Source organism: Tyto alba, unplaced genomic scaffold (assembly GCF_018691265.1).
Source record: "Tyto alba isolate M040663 unplaced genomic scaffold, T.alba_DEE_v4.0 Super-Scaffold_18, whole genome shotgun sequence".
Classification (NCBI taxonomy): Eukaryota; Metazoa; Chordata; class Aves; order Strigiformes; family Tytonidae; genus Tyto; species Tyto alba.
Genome location: NW_024881280.1, coordinates 9,808,779 through 9,824,103, shown reverse-complemented (window position 1 = coordinate 9,824,103; position 15,325 = coordinate 9,808,779). Strand labels below are relative to the sequence as shown.

At 41.7% G+C, this 15,325-nt stretch overlaps 1 protein-coding gene across 1 annotated transcript in view; it reads right to left on the bottom strand.

Moving 5' to 3' along the window:
* DPF3 (double PHD fingers 3) overlaps positions 1-15,071 on the bottom strand; it is a 202,302-nt gene extending 187,231 nt beyond the window's left edge. Inside the window, exons 1-2 of the mRNA XM_032984738.2 lie at positions 15,055-15,071; positions 13,019-13,106 (exon numbers count right to left, since the gene is read on the bottom strand). The gene's annotated coding sequence lies outside the window, so the exon portion shown is untranslated. The remainder of the gene's footprint in view (positions 1-13,018; positions 13,107-15,054) is intronic.
* Between the last annotated feature and the right edge of the window lie 254 nt (positions 15,072-15,325).

Genomic DNA, 15,325 nt, shown 5'->3' with positions numbered 1-15,325 from the left:
ACTCTATTTATATACTTGGAATAATTCACTAGCTAACACTTTTCCCAGCTATATAAATGCCCACCTCCTGAAATGGATTCAAACTTCTGGAGCACGGAGGTTACACAACAAGGGTCAGTATGCAAAGCCTAGTGCCAGAGACATGCAGCTGTTTCCCTCACTCACACTCCCTCCTTCTGATTACTGAATATGAGAATCTCACTTGTATTCCAGATACAAACGTAAGCATGTTATATTCCAAAGCTGGGCGCTATTCCAAACTGGAGTGCTGGGGACATCCAAGTCAGGCCTACTTGTTAGCAGAGCATCAAGAATGCTGGGACAATAGGCATTCATTTTGCAGTTCACTGCATATTTAATTTCCTCCCCCCCCCCCCCAACAAATAGTCTAACCCACCAGTAAAGCTTTGTTTCCAGGCCATAGTCTTACACAAATATCCTAATGCCTCTGCTTAAAGGCTTATGGAAGCCCTACGCTGTTTTCAAAAATCATACCAAAAAAGGTAGACCCTAGTTCAGCAAAGGCACTAAAACATTTTTCGATGCATAATCATCGATACCATTCATTTGCTAAAGGCGAGCTATACTATCGAGTACCTTGCGGTAACAAGACTGGAAAGACAAGCAACACAGGTGTCAGACAGGACTGGAAAATAATTTAGGAAGCAATGGCTGCTGAGACTTGGATATTATAAAGAAAGGATCTAGAATCAGAGTAGGATTATATATCTAATGTAGAGTCACTAAGGGCTAAGAGCCCCAAACTATAGGACACCTTGAAAAAGCAGACTGGATTATTTTTGTGTGCTGCAATATAGCTGTGTAAGCCTAGATTCACATAGCCTAGATTCCATATGGGTCCCCAACTCTAGTGTTTCCTATTACGTAACTCTGGGAGTTATTGGATTCAGAGGCCTAGCTTTAGTCTCTGTAGGGTTGAATGTTTGGGCTACAGACGTTAAAAACAAACAGAAAAATCCCTGCCAGTCAGATTCTGTCCCCATTTGTAATATGCAATTCTAACCTAAAGGCTTGGTTCCACCAAAGTTGGCTTCAGCAGGAGGAAGGACTGTCCAACATTGTCACAATCAAATCTGGTTTATGCTGCCAGTAAGATTTATTCTGCATGTACAGTGGTGTAAACTAAAGCAGATCGTCTAATGTTTATAGAGAAGTTTTAAAAGATATGCACGCTGCCCTTGAAGTCTTCTGCGCAGATCTTCTTATACAGTTCTCAAAGTTAACCCAGCAGAGAAATTGGTACTATCTAAAGCCGGGGTTAGGAGTTAAAAGCCGTGGCCCAAAAATAGTATTTCTTTATATCCATAAATGCAGAATTGGGCCTGTATGTGGTATTTCCTTATGAAAGCACGATCTTAAAAAAAAAAAAAAAAAGATAATCCGAAAGAAATCGGCTAACAGCAACACGCACGTAATTCCTGTCTCACTCCACAGCAGTAGCTGAATTTCTCCGCCAGCTCCCCGAATACCCGGCGCGAGTGGGTGCGCCAGCATTAAAACCCGACGTGGGTTACGTACAGGGACTACCTGGGGCGTGACGCGTTGGAAGTCGCGGCCCGTCCGTCCCCCCCCCCCCCCCCCCCCGGGGCCCTCCCGGCCCCGCGGCCGCGGCTCACCTGGCCCGGGCGGGGCGGGCACTGCGGCGCCCCCTGGCGGCCGGCGGGGCCGCGCCGCCGGCTGGAGCGGGGGCTGAGGGAACCCCCCAGCCCGCACGGCAGGGCTGCCTCGCCGCCGGAGCAGGCAGGGGCACAGCAGCTCCCCCGCCCTCGCGTGTTTATCACGACGGAAAGCTTGCGTCCTAGGCGGTAGCGGGCACGGCCGCCCGCGGGAAGCCTGCCTCTGTCCCCACCGCCCGGCCCACGCGTGCCGGGATCCTCGGCGGCACTGCCAGCAGCCGTGGGCGCCCCGACTTCCTAGTCCTACACTTTCTAGCCCAAAGGCTTCCCTTAGAGGGGGTTGCAAGGGGTTGCGGCGGGTTTTTTGTTGTGTTCGGGTTTGTTTTGTCTTTAAACAGGGTAAAGTAGTTTTTAAAGTTTCAGCATTTAAACAATGTAAGCATTTCCAACAGTGAGAGCAAACAAAGTATCTTACATTTAACAATAACAAGGTTGAGTGACTATGTCTTCATGGCTTTGAAATCCAGGCAACTTGGTGAATTTGGCATAAAGTATGCCATAAAAAAAAAATACCACCAGAAACCTGTTGGGATGTGGCAACTAAACTCCCCAGGATTCCGTCCGTATTTCCGCAGTATTTGTCCCTCATCCTGCGGTTCCTGCTGATCAGGCAGCAGGAGGGGAGAGCGGCACTCTGCTCGCTGTTCTCTCTGCCAGCGTGCGAGGGCAGCGGCACTGGAGGAGAGCAGGGGAAAGGACTCAGCCCTGAAACCAAAATCTGTAATTATCATGCAATCCTCATAAAGGAGCTGAATTAAAACTCTGAAGAAAACCTTTGTTCTGGCATCTCCTAAGCTTTCTGAAGACTTAACTTGCAAACTTAATGCTACTTTTATTTTTTAATATGCCATATATATGGTATTATATCTACATATACCTGTGGTGGACTATTGTGTACCATTCTGCTTTTCCCCAGAACACAGAACACACGTACTAGCACTAGGACAAAAAGGTTATACCTCAAGACTTCTATTTTGACCATTCTTTGTACATACACACACACAGTCCCTCTCCAACATTTGGGCATGCACACGCAAGCACGAACACAGATCTACAGAGTATCATTTAACCTTTGAAGTCAGGCTGGAAGCCTTGGGACAATCTCAAAACTACATCTGAAAACAACTTTTAAAAAACAATCATCATGGTATATACACTGCATTATTATTTTTTCTTTTCACTTCGCTGTACAAGTACAGAGATACTGCTTGAAAGCCACTTTTTAAAGTGTTTATCTGCTTTTGCTCTGTTCACTAAAATCATAGTTCTGTTTGTAACACTAATTATTCGTAGAGCAGCCAACTGATTTTATAGAGGTGATGATGCTGCTTTCAGGTGAAGAACAAAACAGAAGGATCAGAAGAACACCTACACAGAAGGTAACATTCTCATGCCAAAACTTTTAGTCAGGAGAAATCAGGCAAGAGAAGGATGAAAAACATGCATGACACGTTTCTATAAAGTTTAATATTTTTTCACCATACCATGATCTTTAAAGAAATATTAACAACCTATAGTCAGGGTCACTCAGGATCTACTACATATGTCTCTCAAGTAACATGGGACTTGTTAAGTCACAGTCTATAGAGCCAAAGAAGTGTACAAGACATTTATTTAGTTGAAGTCTTATATTACAAAGCAGCGAGCTACAGTATTTAAACTGATTTCTTTCACAAATACGAGAAAGTGTCACACAGTCTGTAACACTCCCCCAAAAAAAGCCAAAACCAACAATACCAGCCAGTGAAAACACTTGACAAATGCAAGTTTATGATTTCAGGATCAGATATTTCTTATTTTAAGTGTCTATACATTATGGTACTGTTTCCAAATTATTATGGACAGATCTTTCCTTAAAGCGGGCGGGGAAGCCACAAACAAAACCAAAACACAACAAAAACAACATCAACACTTAGTGCCTTTTTTTTTTCCCCTCTAGACTACAAACCCCCTCTTCCTGGAAGAACAAAGGGTAAACAAAACATTCAGCCCTAACAACTGTCTCCAGGAAAAAAAAAAAAAAAAAATCATTCTTTAGCAGTCTAAACATCTCAAGTCCTTCCACTTAGCCTAACTTCTACTGAAGTGGACACAGCTTGAAGGACAGCCCTGTGAAAAAGATACTGTGTTTCAACAACCTGTCATTGGCCTTGGCATTAATGCACTGGGCACTACTCAAGCATTTTGGAAGATGCACAGGACACTTCTGCTGTCACACCAATACAGAGCAAATTCCTGCTTTTCCACCCAGCCCTTCACACCACAGCCAGCCACAGAGGAGTGGCAGGGCAGGATGACATCCTACCCATCACCCAGCCTGACAAAAAGCCAGCAGCAGAAACCAATCCAGACAACCATCCATGGAAAGGGATGTGCACGCAAAGAGTCTCCTACAGGAAAGCAGGTGGTGTGGCTGGTAGAAACGAAATGCAGTGGAAAAGCCAAATAAGTGAAGTCTTGTAATTTGTCCATTAACGTTGGGAATATTAAAGGACACAGTCAAGTTACTACGCCCAAAAATAACAAGACAGTGCCTGATTCATCCCTCAGATTAATTTACGTGGTCGCATCACAAGTCTGACCCAGAATACTTACAAGTTACCAAAAACTGAAACTTGCATTTTACGTTGATGCTTTAAGTCAATGGGTTTGCTTTGGCTCAGAAAAATGAACTGAAGAGGTACACTTTGTGTCTCTCAGGAGATGTGAATTTTCTTAGATACCAAACCTTTAAATGCCATTCCAGGATTCAGCACCTAATCCACATTCCATAAAAATAATTCTAGATAATTAAATAGGCTTTGCATCAGATCTATCAGGGTGTGTCTTCCAACTCCACGGCCAGTCTTGCCTACTTGCTAGCTACACCATGACGCACAGCAAATCTGGAGCTGTCTACTGCTTGTTTGGCTGGCCAGCTGAGCAAGCTGGGCCAAGTTACCACAACAAACTGTACTAGTCAAGTGTCATGCTTACTGTAGGCTTTACAGGCGAACAAAGCTGCACATAACTCGGCACAAGAAAGGAGCTGCTGGGCCATCAAACAGGATTTATTGTTTCAGGCACTGTTCCATGCAGGTATAGCAGTGCTACTTATGGAGCCAGAGGCTAATGCTGACTCAGCTTCCCTTCCACTGCTGCTGCCATCCCAAAGCTGTCACGCAAACACAACACAGATGCTGGTCACGTCTCTGAACTTAGAAAATGGAAGATGAAGCAGTTGGTCTCTCAAGCCAGCATAGCCTGCTAATGATGTTTTAAGAAATACTACAGAGGTGACTTTAAATTGGAACATGTACGAGTTCACTCCTCCTAATGGGAAGGATACATCTAACATGTTAAGACTAGTATAGTTTAGTTAAAACAATATCTTTATGGCATTGCTTATAGCCTTAGATTATATCTACTACAACACAACTAATAGAAAGTTTTCATGGCACACATTCAACAAGCAATTGGAAAGCCATCCATTTCTTCCACACCACACCTCGCGTACTGCAGCTCACCGCAGGCCAGCAGCATAACAGACCCCCAGATTCTGCAGCATTAGCTAAGCCTGAATAAATTATTTTTAATGCAAGCACCAAGCTCTTATCCTCTTTAGGGACAGCCACATTCTTTGTGGATGTGTTGCATACAAAACTTTTAACAACATCTTTTCCAGTTCCTGTAGCACTGCTTGCCATTACCAGCAAGAGTCAGAAGAAAATAAGGACCACTTAGTAACCACTTTCCAGGGAAACTTTCTTGGAACAAACCATTCTGTACTAATTCAGAAAGCCTGTAACCATTTAATACCAGTCACATTACATTTCTAGTGCATTCCAAGTTATTTCATCCGCACAAGGATTAGGAACCTGGAAGTAATGGATTTTCTCCAAGGTCTCCCCTGAAACAAGCTCTCCTCAGTGCACCTACTGAAAGGGCAATGTAAGGTGGTAGAGGGTCTCAGTGACAATTTTCAACTGACTTGCAGAGAACCTTGGGAACAGAACTTTATTCTTCCCACACAACTGAAGTCAGTAGCAGTCATCTCTTTTTTTTTTATTTTGGAGGTTTTCAGAAGATGAGGAAAACAGTCAGGGAAGGGAGAGAGAGGGAAACTGACTCATAAGACATTAAATGGCATGTAAAATGTGTGACAGTCACATATATTAAAAAAATCCTAACCTTGCATGTACAGCTTCATTCTCTGAACTACTCATTATCAGTCAAGAACAAGATCTTGGGGTATACCCAGGAATTATTGGATAACAGCTCACTATTGAGCCACAAGTGAAAGACAGCACACTCTGGGCACTGTGCCTCATCATAATAACCTATAGTGTGCCTACTTCCTCAATACTCTGCACAATTTGTTAGAGCTAGAAAAGGCACAAAAAAGGATGACAAGGAGGGTCAAAGGTATAGAACAATTTCTCTACAGCAAATTTGTACAAACAGAAGTTTTTAAAAAAAATGTTGACTCCTCAGGCTGGAAGAGGTGGCTGAGGTGGGATATATTAGAAGCCTGTAATGCCAGAAGGAGCATAGCATTTGCAATATCTCCTAAAACAAGTATTTTGTGTGTCAAAACTTCTAAAAGGCAGGTTCAAAATTAACACAGGAGGTATTTCTTCACATAGTTAACAATTAAGTTATGGAATTCCTTGTCAGAAGGTGCTGTGCCTGCAAAAACTGTGCACACCCTAAAAAAATAAAAGATTCATGCAATAAAAATACATGAGTGACTTTTTAAGTCTTCCTGAATGAAAAATTTTTAAATCTTTCCAGATGAGACCCTGGGCCACTAGATGCATAAGACAGAAGATAGCAGTTTACATTCAGAACATCACTGTCCTCCCAGTTACTGGTAATGGGTAGAAACAACATACTGGCCTAGATGCAGCTGTATGCTTAAGTACCATTATACTCTATACTGCAAGGCAAGGGACATAATTTCAATAAATTTAAAATTTTAATTTCATTTCTGGAACCTAAGACTTTTTCAGAGACAAATGTCTACTTTGCAACCCACCACATACTGATTTAACCAATCCCTGCTACTTCAGATTAAAAGATCCATAGACACATACTGGCTTGGGGGGCTATGGATTTTGGTGGGGGGCTTTGTGGTTCCCCCCTCCCCAGATAGGCAACTGTGGTTTTGATTTAGTACCGTTTCTAAGGCCCTCTGATTTTCTTCGGTGGCATTAGCATTATCCTTCAGTACAGTCACTATTTGCATTACTCAGTCTATACCCATGGATTTCCAAATACATACAGTACATATGCTGTCCTTAATAACAAAAAGGAATAATTAACAGGTTGACACCTGATTGCAATGTTTATTTTATCTCTTAAGTCCTGCTTCCAGTTATTTGCCCACGATAAGCTTTTTTAGCCTCCTGTCATGTTATACACCTTCACAGCAAGCACTTCCCATGTGCAACTACCAATGAACAGTACCTTGGTGAGGCTGCCCCATAGCCTAATCTCTTTGGATTTAATACTATATAGGTCAAAAAATTCCCAAACAAATTATAGATGACCCTCAAAATATTTTCCCCTATTTTTTTCATCTCCATTTAACTTTTTTTAAAGAAACAAATTTGTCAAAACAGTTCTTAACATTTATATCAAAAAGGATCCTCCCTCATTTCACATGGCTGAGACTGATGACTCCATAAATGGATGCAACTGTCTGTGAGAAAGGTTACTAACTCCTTGTATTATTCCTCAAAGAAATTTTTAGAGGACAACCTCCTCAAGTCAGTAGTACTTCTCTTTTGGACATTATATACACTCAGAGCTACACTGTATAAAGACATTCATCTGCTATTTTAATTTTATCCAGGACCTGTGGGAACAATTTTACTTCACTGACTTATCAACATACCACAACACTCATCCTTTATGTTACTTCTCTAGTAGAAGTTCTCTTAGACCTTGACCTTACACACATTTGGTGATCATCTGTATTTTCCTTTTCTTTCACACTTAGCATTCTGAACCAAGGTGATAAAGTATGTCCAGTATTCAAGGTGAGGACTCTCTACCAGCTGACATAATTGCACTGTCTATTAGCTTTAGGAAAGCAGGCATGTTTTATAAAGAAAACAAATAAATGCTATTAGTCAACTTACACTCAATTGTTACCTGGGTAGAGAGAGAAAAAAAAAATTACACACCACACACAATTACATCTTGCTGGGTAATTAATATACTTAAACCCTGTGGTCTGGTAGCCTCTTAAAGCCTGTGGAAGCTCTTAACTATTTCACACAGAGTTCTGTCATCCTTCCTGATTTCCCACAAGCTTATACTACAGAATTTGTATTATCCTATAGCCAGTTACTTTAGCTATTCTTCTTTCCTTGGGACGTGCAGAGCTTTCCAGCTCCCAATTAGAAAGTGCTTTGCTCAGGGAAATGATAGCTCAACAAAGCCCATAAACCATCTTCTGTATCCTACCTCCTCTTTTGATTTCCATCCAATTAAGCTGAGAGCTAAAGTTTTGTTGGTTGGGGTTTGGGCTTTTTTTTTTTTTTTGGAACTGCAAACTGATATATTACATCTTGTATGTGAAACAATTACTGCTTCAGTTCCACAAAGTACACAAGCAGTTTCAGTTGTCCTTAGACTTTTGAAGACCTTCTTATAAAATACTGCTAAAAATAGGACTACCCTATCTGCAGTTTTGTTCCACTTCAGTCATTTATCCAATATTTCTTTCCAGAAACAGTCCACTGTTTTCATGTGAGTGTTGTACGTCTTGGTCTAGAATACCTTTTTATTTCAGTTTTGTACACAGAAATGACAGATCATAAACTGTGCAGAAAATTAATTTTATCAGTTTGTAGATACAGGACAGATCCTGCAGTGCTATTCCCATGAGCAGATTTCTGCATTAGACACACATACTGAAATCTACAGGCTGATGTCTATACTGGTAATTGTGGCTGACCACAGTTCACTATCTCTGGCTTCTATTCAGCACCCAGAAGAGAAGCAGCCTGAAAACCAGGTCCTAGAAGGGCTCCCTGAAGCAGAGCATCTATGGAGCCATCCATGAGATGTGAAATAGTCATTCCAGCAGATTGAAGGCAATGCCAAGGTCAATCACAAGTATCAGTATACACATGCAATTAGAATTACCAAAGGCACAGGAGTTTAAGAATAAAACTTAAGACTGAGGCCACAAAGACACATCTGGAAGTATCCAGAATATGAAGCAGCATATAAATAGTAATCAAAACATAAGGAGATTATATACAGTATGATTATGAGACTAGGTATCTGTAGATTGGTATCTCTAACTTCCCTTCAAACCTTTCCTCCGCCATCAAACAAATCAAAGAACCCACACATACCCTCTGCAGAATGTACTGATATTTGGAGATTGCTTTCCCATGGCAACCTTCCCTCCTCCCACCCTTATTCCTTCAGGATGTGCTCCTGAAAGACCTCAAAAGAAACTTACTCTTGATACTTTATACCTCAATAACAGGAAGCCTCCCACACTAGTCTGCATACACTGGGCTGAGCTTCCTCCTCCTGCAGTGTTCTCCCTGAGAGAAGATTCAGAAGGAAGAATTCTTATCTCATAAAACTTTCATCCCCTTTTCTTTTTTTTTTAAAAAAAAAAAAAAAAAAAGAAAAAGAGAGAGAGAACACTTGAAACAAGAAATTCCATCACACATCTTCAAAGACAATGGGGTCAGCAGGGGAGGGAGACTAAGCAAGTCACTCCTGCATCATTCAAACAGTATTTTTACAAAGGGTGCATCTACAGCACACAACACATGCAAAAATAACTGAGGAAGCTCATGCTCCAAGACAGCACTGTGTACATTTCTGTGCATTTCTGAGAACCACACTCACATGATTATAATGCTTCCTGCACACAAGTCTCACCAATTACTTTCCTTTGGATGTGAGCAGGGCGTAGACTTTGAAAAATGAGGTGTTAGTAGCCCTGTGACACGGTGTCTTTAGTTAAGTTGCTATAAACTTCAAAGATAAAGTGTTGCTTTCTGAAAGCAAAACACTGTTTCCAGATTGACGTTTCTGGAGAACGTTTTTTTTTCCCTGCATTATCATTGGTCTCTAGATCTGTTCAAAGACTTTTGTATTTAATATAAAAATCTACTAAAAAGGCGATTCCTATGGTCTATGTCACCAATTTTTCTTCCAGTGGGAAATCAACTGTCAGAGCCCTGACATCCGCTATTGATGTGTAAAAGCAAAACAGTTCACCTCTCTCTGTATAAAAGTACAACCTTACATACGAAGCAGACAAGGGAGAATATGAAGCAGCACACAAGATTTTGACCACAAAAGAAAATACTTTTTTGGAGACGCTGACCAGTTTTTTTCAGTGGCAATTTTTAAATACGAGGCTAGAAATCAATCTTGTAACTCCAAGCACTTAGTGTATTAGAGACCCATAAGCTGAACAAATGAGTCTGGAGGAAAAGTGAAAAAGCTGCCAGCTGCCACTACTCAAAAGACAGCATTATGTATACCATGAACTTAACCTTCCCATGCAGATCCTAAGTTTTCCCCCCAGAAAAAGGCAAGACAGCATTATTCAGTGCAGGTTTCTTCAAAGACCACACCATCAGAATATTCTACTTTACAATGGCTCTGCAAGGAATATAAGGCCCAGTTCCAGTTCTGTGTTCTAGCAGCATAAAGCCTCATTACCATCCTTACCTGCTTGACAGGTCATTTTACCATCTGCAGACATCATCTTTTACCAAAATAAGATTTCACAAAAGCACTAGAATTATTAAGAAAGGGGCCAGGTTTTTTTTTTTTTGTAACTGTCTGATGTCAGACCTACAGCACCACAGGAAACATGGCAGAGCACAGACACCTCTGTGGTCAAAATAATTTGCAAATCTCATGCACTGAAATTATCATTCCCTCCACTCAAACACAGAAATATGTGGTGATGAAGTCCTGGTTTTGTACACTGAGATATGTGTAAACCCCCACACAACTTACATATACCTACACCACCGGCAGGAGAAGTGAATATTGTTACATTATTTAATAATTATTAGATTGAACCCGCAAGTAATGACAGAAGTCAAAAAACAACAAAAGACATTTTGAAGTGTTAGGTAACTGTTCATACTGCACCTAAATAATATTTAAGATACTTAGCTAAAGCATAAAAAAATGTTCAAAAGTACTTCACGAATATTTAGCACTTTGCCATCTCAAAGACAGTATGCTATTTTGAAAGACAAACATAGTATTGAAGTGCAGCCATTTCTGGAACAGACACAAAAACTAGCTGGTGCACAGAAGCCTGTGCTCTATCACAGGAATAGCAAGTCTAAACCAAAACGGCAAAGCAAACCCTTCTTTTTACAGCAAAAGCTAAAGGATTTTTAACATCCCTTCAGGATGAGAGTCACCAGGAGCTACTTTAAGATATACAGAGTAATCTGCATAAAATCTAGCACCAGAGTCTGGATTTCAGCTTGTCTTTCTAGGGAGAGAGATTTCAAATATAAATTCACATTGCACAATGGAAGTGAGTTACTGTCACAGTAGAGAAACTTATCTTCTGAATTCCCAATCTTAGACTCTTTTTTCACTCTAGAAAGTAACTCAGCAGACACATCACTTCAGTCACTTGACCTGGACTATGCACAACAGAGTCAATCTGTTGGTATTAGCAAGTATGGGTACACCTTTTCTGTATATCTAAGACCGTGCCCGTCCTGATTGTATACACAAGTATAACAGCCTAGTAATAATATAGCTTGGTTCTTGGGTTCTAGTCCCCATAGAAGCTACAGCAGGAAATACTCACATGGGATAAACACTTGCATTTCTCTAACAAACTGGCAACAACAGTCACCAGACCTGCCATTCCGCACCCACCAGGTTGCAGCTACATGGATCAGTCCTCTCCCTGCAACTGTTCCCTTAACATCCAATAGGAGTCTGGTTTGGGGTTTTTTGTTGTTGTGTTTTGGGGATTTTATTTGTTTTGTTTCCTCCAGCCAGCTCCAAGTAGCAGCAGCAGCAACACAGCCCTGCACTGGCTAGTGCAGTCACAGGAAGTGGCATGCAGCCGCCGAGGTAGCAAAGACAGCCCAAGCAGCTGTGCCTCCCATGGGAGGGAGTAGACGATGACATGTAGAAGGTCTCAGAGATGAGTTTTTACCAGAGACTATCTCCTGGAACATGCCAGCCTATCTAATGAGACCCACAACTCCGCAGCTCCATTTCTACCAATATACAAACCACATAAATTGTCAGCACTCACTTAGGCCTGCATATTCTGCAGTCAATCTTCTGATTATAATCACCAGCAAAAGCATAACCTAAACGTCTTCATTACTGTCTTTTAGTGAAACCTTCCTAAGCATCTAAATAATCTTAAAATGGGACTTAATTCTGGTAAGTTTTACATACAAATTGTTGAGACATCTTATTCCTTTTGATCTCACAGTAAAAACAAACAAACAAACTTTGATCAGGAGAATATTAAGTAAATTATATCTGAACACTTCCATCAAGAACAACAGCACTGAAAAGAAGGCAAGGTTTGACCAGAATATTTCTCACTGCTAAGGATACTTGGCAGGAAAAGACTGCAGATGTAGTCTCAGAGCACAATTTGAATTTATATCAACTGATTAACTTAAAAAAAATACATATGCATACATATAAAATAATAAGAGCTGATATATGCAGAACCTACCACAATTTCCAGGAGTCACTTAGCACACAAGCACTCCTTGCTATATTAACAGCCAGAAGTATTGGATTTTTAGAAAACCTCTTAGCTAATGCAATGATACAAACTGTAAAAATTCAGTTTCATTTGCCAACTTTTCTGTGTCTTTTCATGACCTTTGACCTGCAGGGGAGACAAAGCTGATAGACCAGGAGAAAGACTCTTCACCTTCTTACTTGGAGATAAGTCTGGTTAAAATATGTGCCATCAGTGCCCCTGGACCTTAGAGCTATAAATACAAATAAATACACTTTAAGTAGTGTTGCAAAGGGATTCGTTGGTGTACTTCTCCTTTTTAAATTGATTTTTATAGGAATTCGATACTTGGTACAAAAGAGATCCAGGAGAAATACCCTACAGAACCAAGAGACAGCGGTTTTGTGCAAGTGCACTGCTGCCCTCTCCTGGGGCGGATCAGATCTGCGGCCGCAACTACACCAGGCAGCACCGCCAAGACCGTCAGCACCGCTTCGGGAGCTACAGACTTAAAGACAAAAAAAAATTAAGAATAAGCCAATAAGTACAGAATAAACGCAGCGAGTTATTGATCGTTATATGAACTGTGATAATTCATCACCTTAAATGATACAGCAGTTTGTTCCTTCCTCCATGACCTGATGCAGAAGAACCCAGAAGTGATTTTCAGCATCAACAGCAGAGCCAACCTGTGGGACAGCAGAATATTTTGAGAACCAAGATAAAAAGCCAAACAGCAACTTTCACATTCAAACCTAAAATCTTTGGTATTATTACTGCAGGACTCTTGCAGCTCATAATGCAAAGAGTACACATACAAAGTTACATAGGCTCTTAATGCAACTGCTTTGCTTTCAGTGGCATTAGAACACAGATAAATTTTACTATTAAACAAAATCCTGCTTTTGATTAGCCTGCACAAACCAAGGGTAATTCATGGGCCCAGGTACACCTCCCATTTACCAAAGCTTAGCAATTCACCTTATGCAAGCTAAGCTTTAACTGGCAGAATGCAGTTTTAGCCCCCAACAAACATGAGATAAAATACATAGCTTAAGCCTCAGCACAAGTAGAGTTTAAGCAAACTATTTTTATTTTTCATATGTGACTGCTAAGAATGAACACAGATTCAGGTACTGCAGTTCAGATGAAAGGCAACTCACTAAACTACAGCAATCCTAAACCTACGTCCAAACCATAAATTCTAATGTCATTAACAAAGCTTGGACTTTACAGAAAGTTTTAATTAAATTTACAATTATATTTTAAACTCAACTAATAAATTAAATAAATATAACCAGAACATTTAGCCTGTATTTAATGGACTACACAGGTATAAAACCAATCCCTGTAGAAAAACAGCCAGAGCAAATGGAGGACACAACTTGATGACCGAGTTCATTCTGCAGGTCAGGGTGGCCTTGACCAGTCCGAGAACCAGCCTAGAGAAGAGCAGCATTCAGTTGATACCAGCCCAAGCACAGGCAATTCCACAAACCCAGACTGAAAACAACTGATCACATATCAGTTCTCCAACTGAAACTCCCTCATCCTTTTTGACCATAAGCTTCATGAAAGTAAACACTGCTGTGCAGCTGTAAAACATCACACAGCTAAAACACGAATACAGCCTGCAAAAGACACTCAGCACAAGGAAAGCCTCAGCTGCATAGTGGTAGATCCAGTTTTTGGGAACACACTTCAAGGAAAGATGTGTTCCCCATGGAAAGGGTCCAAAAAGGAAGCAAGAGTGATCAAAGCTACAAGTTGGCATATGTAATAACCGAGTTAACTGGCATTCTTTAGACAGTCCTTTAATCTAGAAAAAAGACTTAAGTGGGACAGCATTACCAATTTTCAAATAGGGAGTATGGTTGCAGAGAACAAGGTAACAAGTAATTTTCTATTTCCACAGAAGGAATAGCAGCAATGCTTTTAAACTGCAGCAATAAGCATTCAGGTAACACAGAAAAACCTTCAGTGAGAGATACAATAAAATAATCAGGATAAACCAAACCAAAAGTCTTTAAGAAGAGGTTAGACAATTGCTAAGGAACAATGGAGGGGTGATGTATTTATTTTTACCATACTGGCTTTCATTTTTGAACTCCTACATGCTGTATAAGCAGGAAGGGGAGGAGGAAAACACTGCATAAGATGAGCTTAAGGACACCTTTAGTAAAAGGTTGAGAAGGGATTTCTTACAATGACTGCAAAGAGCTGGCAGTTACCACTACATCCTTTTGTTGCTCTTTCAGCTTCTGCTGACCACCTGAGGAGCGCTGAGCTCTCACTGCTGCCGATTACTGCAGCCCCGAGTTTTTTCTCCCGCCTCATTCCTTCACTGCACGCTTCCCGAAGCTGTCCTAGCACTACTGCCTCAACATCCCCCACCTGCTTCTTGCCTATCAGCAGAAGGCTCAAAAAAATATTTAAGCATCAAGAGGCCTCTGCTGGAAGGGTCACTTTAGAGCCACCAGCTCTCTTTTCTAAACCCTTAAGACGTTGAGAGGGTTTGTAAGAGTCTCTCGCTCCTTTACCCAACACGGGACCCAGAGAAAAAAGCAACGACGCCCTTTTAGTCACCCCACCCCGCAGAAACACACCTCTCTGCCCCCTTCCCTGTAAGCCCCCTACCTCCAGCCCCCAGCCCGGGGAGGTAGCAAGTGTTTTCCCCTCACAGAACTCCACTCTTGACCCGCCCCACCCTCCATCCCCGCCACCGCGCCACCCCACCCACGCTGCGCGGGGAGCCCGCCCCGGGGACCTCTCACAGCCGCCGGCGCCCCACAGACTGACGGGCACACAGAAACGCGCCTTTAAGCGCTGAGGGGCAGCTCCCCTCAGGCTCGCTCCCCTCAGGCTCCCACCCCTCAGCCACCTGCGGGCTACCGCTTCTCCCCCCACC